Below are 8,398 nucleotides of genomic sequence, written 5' to 3'. Positions count from 1 at the left end.
TGAATCGATGTAGCAGATTGACTGGTGGCAGGAACTGGACGAGAGGAGAGGAGGTTTTTTCTCAAGAATCTGGATGTGACTGTTCTTCCCTGGTTCATCCTTGTTCTTGGCGTGTTGAAGAAGAAGATGGGGATCCAACGCACATGTAGCGGGTAAGAAGAAGATGGGATCCGATGTAGATGTAGCTTTATGGTGCGGTCCCCAAAAAAAAGTGGCGTTCACGTGGGAGTTGCGGGGAGATGCTCGTATGCTGCGGGGGGTCCCCACGGTGGGCCAAAAAAAAAGGAAAGTGCATGGTCCCCACGCTGGGCCAGAAAAGGAAAGTCCACCTGGTCGGACTGACCTCGTTTTACCAGGAATCGAGGTCGACCTCGATGTAGCACGGCCCTTCTTGGTATTCGGTAGATCGATTATGTGCCTACGGCAATAACAATACTGTTCCAATTCAATCATAACTTCCAAATAAACACACATGCAAACCTGGTGCTATGTTTATTAAGATCAAAGCTTTAATTTAAAATTGCACACAACAGGTAGGCAAATTCACTCCCCGATGAGAAGAATGATCATATCTTCCTCAGCACAATTGGAGCACCATGCTGCGGGTGGAGGGTTAACACGGTGTACGGAGCATGGGTGTAGGACGGCGATAGCTCGAAGGAGAAGCGCTGGAGGATGGTGCTGAGAGCCATCTTGGCTTCCAGTAGTGCAAAGTTCTGGCCGATGCAAATACGAGGACCCCCTCCAAATGGGAAGAACGCAGCCGGATGCTTCACGGCATTTGAGATACCATCAGCAAACCTCTGTGGATTGAACTCGCTTGCATCTTTTCCCCATATATTGGGGTCATGGTGGATAAAGAGAATGGGCAACATAAGGTTCACTCCTGCCGGATATGTGATGCCACCAAGCTCCATTGCCTTGTATGTTCTTCTGGTAACAAAGATTGCTGGCGGGTACAACCTAAGAACCTCATATAGAACCATCGTTACCTGGAAATAGCAGACAAGATCATGATCGCTCAGTTTAGACATAAAACATCATATCTTTCTGGTTTGCTTCATATAAATCCTTTTTGGTTCCACAACTAGAGATTCATAAGTATTTCCTTCACTAACATATATATGCGGACATCCAGTAAAAAAAATAGGGGTATGCATATTTGACAGTTTGTATTCCTGGTTACTTTGTTTGCCATTCAGATGAAGCGCTTTAGCTTTTATATTTGGTTGGAAACCTGTGCATTCGGCAGTAGCACTGTAACATAAAATATGCATTTCACTTACTATCTTCAGCCGACTCAAGTTCTCAAAGTCTGGTGTGGTTCTTCCAAAGTGGTGCAACACTTCCTTTCTTGCCTGCTCTTGCCACTCCGGGTGCATGCTTAGCACAATTAGTGTCCATGTGAGCAATACTGATGTTGTCTCCATACCTGCAAAGTAAAATAGCTTGCATTCCTCAATTATGTCTTCGGTACTCATTCCTAGGTCTGCTTTCCCATTGGATTCCCGTCTATTTGACTCCAACAGCAATCCTAGCAAGTCATCACTGCTAGCTTCACCACTTTTAATAGCTCTGTCTTTTTTCTCAATAATTCCTCGCAGAATGGTGCAGATCTCACGGTCAATTTCTCTCATTCTTCTGTTGTTTTTAGTTGGTAAGAACCTGAAAATGTTCTTGATATGTTACAAACTCACGACAAAATAATATTAGTCGGTACTATTTAAGCTTAACATGGAAAATATTTCATTAGTCAATTAATTTTCTTACTGATCCAGTTTGAGCACCTGTACGCAGACTAAACAGCATGAGCCTAAATCCACATTTTTCATCAAAAACCACAGGTCACCTATGGACTGCTGCATTTTGCTAGAAGTGATTTGAGAATTTCTTATATGAAAGTGATAGCTTCTCTTCTAAGAACAGAATAGGTGTGTTGAATCGCTTGAAAGTGCAACACCAAAAGGGTCTTATTTTTGTCTGTTGTGCAAGGATAAAGAAGCTTACCAATAGCCTGGGATAAAAAGTGTCTGAAAAGCTTGCATTAGCCGTTCAGCTTGCTCCCCTTGCAGCTGGAATATTTTCGTCCCCTCCTGATAACTGCTACCGAACGCTGTTCTCGAGATGACATCTCCGGTCAGATTCTGGAACTCAGGCCAGACGTCAACCTCAGATACTCCTTGGGAGGACATTGAATTCTCCCATCTCGTAATCATTTCTTCGCTACAGGCAGAAAAAACTGGCAACATCCTCTGCAAATGAAAAGTACGATGAGTCTATATATGTAGAGAGTTCAATATCCTGCACGTCGCACGATGTGCCTTAAACCGAGAAAACAGTGAAAGCCAGGAATACAATCATTGAGCAATAATTTTTTTTTTCGATAAAGCATTGAGCAAGAATGACCTTTATCTTCTCATGGTGAAAGGCAGGATTTAGGATTCTCCTGTGCTTTGCCCATTTCTCTCTTGATGATTGACAAGCCCGTTGGCTAGCAGCTTGCCAAAACGGCTACTCCTTGGTTTGCCATAGTGTCCAAACTTGTTGGACAGAATTTCTCTAACTGATTCTGGGTCAAGAATGGTCACCCTTGGTTCGGGGCCAAACCAAGTGAAGGACAATTTTCCTGCATTTGTAAGGGATCTCATGTTACATGGCAAACAAAGTGTGTCTAACAGTTTGTTAGTTGATCATGCTATGCATCAGTAGTTCAGAAAATATCCCCGAGAAAAAAAAAATTCAGAGCGTTTGAGAAGTTCAGACATGGTGTGGACTGTAAGCCTGCAACCCAGGTTTCAGCAACCTATTTCTTACTATCAAAAAAAAAATCCTATTTCTTACATGCAAATAGTTCAGGCGTGAATCCTAGCAAGTGATGTGTTGTCAATGCTAACACTAAAGGTTCCGAAGTCACAAAAATGAGAAGGGCGGCCGGAATTGCTGAATTTCTCACCGTTCTCTTTGATGGCGTTGCTGATCATGGGCTGCACGCGAGGGATGATGTCATGCGAGCCGAGAGGCAGGGGCTTGGACCGGGCCTCTTTGTTGAGCCGGGCGTTCTCCGGCACGTCGCCGGTGAACAGACGGTATCGGGTGCCCTTGAGGCCCTGAGCCTCCAGGGCCCGACCCAGCCGCCGCGGGGTCCACCATGCCCACTCAAGAATCCAGGCGGCCAGCCACAGCACCGCCATGGCCGCCGCCGCACATGCTAGGTTCCACGGAGAGGCCTCCCCCAGCATCTGGAGAGCCCGGGTCGCCATCGGGGCGGTGAACTAGAGGAAACTCAGCCGCTCAGGTTTTGTTGTAGTCGTAGATCGTATCGCGTATCCACAGGACGGGCTGTGCCTGCGCGTGGAGTAAATATAGACCGGTGGTCTGCCACGTATGCAGCTTGTTGAGTGCTGGTCTGAAGGTTTTCTCTCCCACTCCTGTAGACCTGTGCTGGTCTGATGGGTTATTCCCATTTGTCTGTATCTGTTGGTGGAAGGTACGTATATGAACGAGGGAAATGAATAAGTGGAATCGAGAAATAAAAGCTCGAAAACAAAAAGAACTGGGCTATTATGTTTGTTGTAAAGTATAGCTATGGTATTCTCGGCCAATCAGGTTTTTGAAAGTATAGCTATGGTATAGCTACTCTAAAGTATAGCTATGGTACCCCACAAAGAGAAAGTATGAAAGAGGGAGATGAACCCCGCCTCTTGTAAAAACGACGTGGTCTGACGACAAGTTCCCGAATGACGATCTTAACATGGGGGACGACACCGATGCTGCTGTTGCCGCCAACACCGCTGCTGCTCAAGCTACACCGTATGTGATTTCTCTCTCTCTCTCTCTCTCCCTCTCCCTCTCCCTCTCCCTCTCCCTCTCTCTCTCTCTCTCAGATCTTACTAGAGTTGCTAGTTCTGCTGCTTGGAGTAATGCAATAGGTTTCTCTTGTTTAGATGCTACCAGTTTTTCTAATCTGTTAGTCTGTATGATTAGTGTTCAGGCTATTTCTGTAGTCATGATTTATCAATTATTTATCCCGAATTAAATCATATAGTAATTTTTTAATATATTCAACGCATATGATGACTTAGAAGGATCTTGATGTAATTTTAGTTGTATCACATTCTTTGTTTTTGTTTCAGATTGTTCGACCCGATGTACTCTATTAGTTAGTTGATCAATAAACTCCGATGTTCGTAAAAAAGTGTTTCCTCCGAAAAGTAATGATGGTTCACTTGCAACAAACCGCAAACATCTTTAGCTAAAGATGGACAAGAACATTTGTGCATCATATAACTAGCATCACATACCATTATGGGTGGTGGGTTGGGTAAAGGAAAACACCGATGATGCGATGCCCTTTAACAAGTCCTTCGGAGGTGGTACCGTGGTGGCCTGATTCTACACGACCTATATGGTTCCTTCATGGACTCATGGTGGGAGAGCCTTTTTTCCCTTCTGTTAGAGATGAGAGAGGGCATAACTTCAGGCTTGCAGATGTGCGGTGAAGCTGGCTAGTAAAATGGGAGCGAGGAAAGTTGATCCTGGAGTTAGATTGCTTAGGAGCCATATCTAAACTGGGGAGCTTAGAGTTAAACCCCTTAGTCAATGTCCCACTAGTCGAGGAGATGAAGGCGCTTCTTCGAGGCTTTGGGGCGCGTTTGGTAGCATGAGCCCGAATCCTGGCTCACTGGCGCAGTGGTGCAAGCACATCTACGCGTCTAGAACGAGCCATAGGTTGGAATTGGCATGTTGTTTGGTAGGTCGGGCTGCATCAGTTGGGCCGAAAAGGACTTTTTGTTTGTTTGCCTGCATCTAACCAAAAATCTCGATGGAGATGAGATTAGACCTGTTTGGTACCATCCACGCATGCCTAATGTTACCTCATCTGTACAACTGGTAGCCTTACCATGCTCTCACCTCCCATCACACAGATATCAGTTGATGACAGTTGCAGACTAGCGAAGCTACCAGTTCGCGAAATCAGCCCTAGCTAGTACGAATGGTAGTTCATAACACGATGCTCCCTAGCTACTACGAATCGCAGTTTATCATCACGGGGTCGTTCAACATGCGGGGATCGAATAGGGGTTCTTCACTTCTTCTTCATTTCTTCACTTCTTCACTTCTTCTCAGATGGTGGTGTTGCCTCACTTCTTCTTCATTTCTTCACTTCTTCACTTCTTCTCAGATGGTGGTGTTGCCTCTGGCTTCCCACATTGCGTCTGCTTACTCTTGCCTCTTCTCCTTCCAGGCATTATTGTCGCCTACGTCCACGCCATGGCCGGTCTCTACTTCATCAAAAATGACAACCTCTTCGAAGAACTCATCCTTGCCCCAACCTAGGGTCCAGTTGTGAAGAATGCAGCAAGCAAGGACCAGCTTTACTTGAGTGTCAAAAGTGTGGAACGGTTTCTAGTCAAGGACCTTGAACCTGTTCTTCAATGCAGCAAAGGCCCTCTCAGTGGTCACTATGGCTTGAGTGCCTCAGATTGAACAACTCTTTCACATTATGGAAGAATATGGTGGTTTAACCATGTGACTTTTCTAAAACACATGGTGGTTTAACCATGAGACCTTTTACGACATCATTTCAAGAATTATAAAATGTTTTGTTTTAAATAAAATATAGGATAAAATTAGCTTTATGCAAATTAGCCTAAGACTCCACAAGCCAAATATCATGTAGATAGTCTTTTCACAATTGCCAAATAAGTGTTATTTGCCAGTACATCATTGTACTGACCTCCATTCGTGGGGCTGCATATTCAAATGTGCAGGATTTTCTGATGAAGAGTAATTGGTAGGGTCTCGAGTCTACATTCCAACATGTCTGCATGTGGCACATGAAGATGATGAAGGCTCAATGAAGATTTATTTTCCGGTGTGTTTGATTTGAAACAATTTATTTGAGCTAGTCTACGTGACTATGCAATTTGTAAGGTTTTAATACTTTTCCCTTTGGATCAACGATGTAGTAAATTGATACTATTGCAATAATTACTATATTTTGTAATATATGTGCTACCAGTGATCCCGTAAATAGCACGTTACACAGGTATGTTACCTTTATTAAAAGGTAGGGTGCTACACCCGGTTACCTGTTGAACTCTTTGGATGTTGATGTTCGTGTTTGAATAAAAGTTGCAGCAATTTGATCTAAAAACACAATTCATAAAAACGGTCAACTATGTTCACCAATCACATAGTTATGCATGAAAATGTAGTTATCTTCTACAATGTTACATTTTTATATTTTAAATGTAGTAATACTACAATCAAATCAACCTTTAGCATTTGAATGCTTTCATGCAATTCAAACCAACAAGAAACCTGAAGGTTTCTGTGCATACAAACTCGATCTAACCAAAGCTTATGAAAGAGTGGATTGGCAATATTTGAAGACTATACTTCTGAAATTTGGTTTTGACCCAAAGTTCGTTGGTTGGATCATGAGCTGCATTTCCTCAGTTCATTACAAAGTGAGAATCAATGGAAAATTGACCAAAGGTTTTAAACCCACAAGAGGAATTAGACAAGGTGACCCGTTGTCCCCATATTTATTTCTTTTTGTCGCAGAAGGCCTTTCCAAAGTGTTACAAAGGGCAGTTTATTTACAAGAGCTTTGTGAATTAAAGATCAGTAGGAGAGGACCAGGAGTGTCTCATCTCCTTTTTGCCGACGATAGTCTGCTGTTCCTAAAAGCTAACACTAGTCAAGCTGGAGTGATAAAGGCTGCTATCAATATATTTGAAATTGGATCTGGCCAACTAATAAACCCTTCCAAGTGCTCAATCTTGTTCAACGCACAGGAAACACAAAACAACATCAAAGCAATACTTGAAGTTGAACACAACTCTTTTGAAGAGAAATACCTGGGATTCCCGACACCACAAGGAAGAATGAAGGCATCTAGATTTCAACCAATAAAAGAAAGATTCAGGAAAAGATTGTCGACTTGGTCTGAAAAGTTCATGGCTATGGCGGCAAAGGAAATTTTAATTAAGAATGTAGCTCAATCTTTGACAAATCATGTTATGGGTGTGTTCAAAATGAATGACAGCTTCCATGATGATTATATGAGAATGATAGGAAATTCTGGTGGGGAGAAGACGAAGATCAAAGAAAAGTTCACTGGGCTTCGTGGGACCTGTTAACTCAACCAAAATGCAAGGGTGGTATGGGATTCAGAGACTCCAAACTTTTCAACCAAGCGATGTTGGCAAGACAAGCATGGAGACTGCTTCAAAAACCAAATTCCCTTTGTGCAAGAATACTAAAATCAAAATATTACCCAAATGGCAACCTCCTTGACACAGTCTTCACAAAAGATAGCTCGGCAAGCTGGAAAGGAGTGGAACATGGCCTTGAACTCCTAAAGCAAGGAGTTCTCTGGCGTATTGGAAATGGATCAAACATTCAAGTGTGGAGAGATAATTGGATCAGTCGAGATGGAGGACTAAAAATCACAGGAAGGAGAAAATTTACCAGAATTAAATGGGTTAAAAGTTTGCTAGGAAATGGTCACAATGGATGGAATGTCAGACTGGTGCAAGAATTTTTTTACCTCACGATGCGGAAGAGATTCTAAAAATCAAGATACCAAACCAAACTACGTATGACAAGATTGCCTAGCACTATGAGAAAGATGGAAATTTTAGTGTGAGAAATGCTTACAAATTAGCCTATACTATAAGAGAGGGAATTGGGAATAGCACAAGCAACAACCCGAACGGTGAAAGGAAAATCTGGACTAACATTTGGAAAGCCTCGATTCCAAATAAAGTCTAGGTTTTCAGTTGGAGACTGGCCTCGGACAACCTGCCAACACAAATAAACAAATGGAGGAGAACACTTGAGATTCACAACATGTGTCCTATATGTGGAAATGGAGTCGAAGATAGCTTCCATGCGACTGTAGAATGTACAAAAGCTAAAGCCCTACGCCACAGCATGAGACAAATTTGGGAGCTACCTAATGAGAAGAAGTTCACTAGAACAGGTAAAGATTGGCTTCTTGTGTTACTAGACAGCACCCACAAGAGAATGAATCGAGCCATTCTGCTGTTATTATGGAGATCCTGGGAATTAAGGAACGACATCTACCACGGAAAAGGAAAGTCCACAATACACCATTCTATTGACTTTGTTATTACGTATGGCAACACCTGGAACTCTAATCCTACGGATGCTACAGACCAGGCTAACACAGATTTAAAGGGCAAGAAAGCAATCCTCGACATGAAGAATGAAGAAGAGAAATCCAAAGCAAAAGACTACTGGGAACCCCCACCACGAGGTTGGCTCAAGGTAAATATAGATGGCTTTTTTGTGCAGGAAACAGAAAATGGAGCTACCGGAGTGGTTATTAGAGATCACATGGGACACACAATTTTGGCGGGAGACT

General features: G+C 43.0%; 1 pseudogene; it reads right to left on the bottom strand.

The window, feature by feature from the left end:
• Window positions 1–388: 388 nt before the first annotated feature.
• LOC124659168 lies at window positions 389–3,338 on the bottom strand (annotated as a pseudogene).
• Between the last annotated feature and the right edge of the window lie 5,060 nt (window positions 3,339–8,398).

Source organism: Lolium rigidum, chromosome 6 (assembly GCF_022539505.1).
Source record: "Lolium rigidum isolate FL_2022 chromosome 6, APGP_CSIRO_Lrig_0.1, whole genome shotgun sequence".
NCBI lineage: Eukaryota > Viridiplantae > Streptophyta > Magnoliopsida > Poales > Poaceae > Lolium > Lolium rigidum.
The sequence above is the reverse complement of the archived record's forward strand: the minus strand, read 5'-3'. Positions and strand labels throughout refer to the sequence as shown.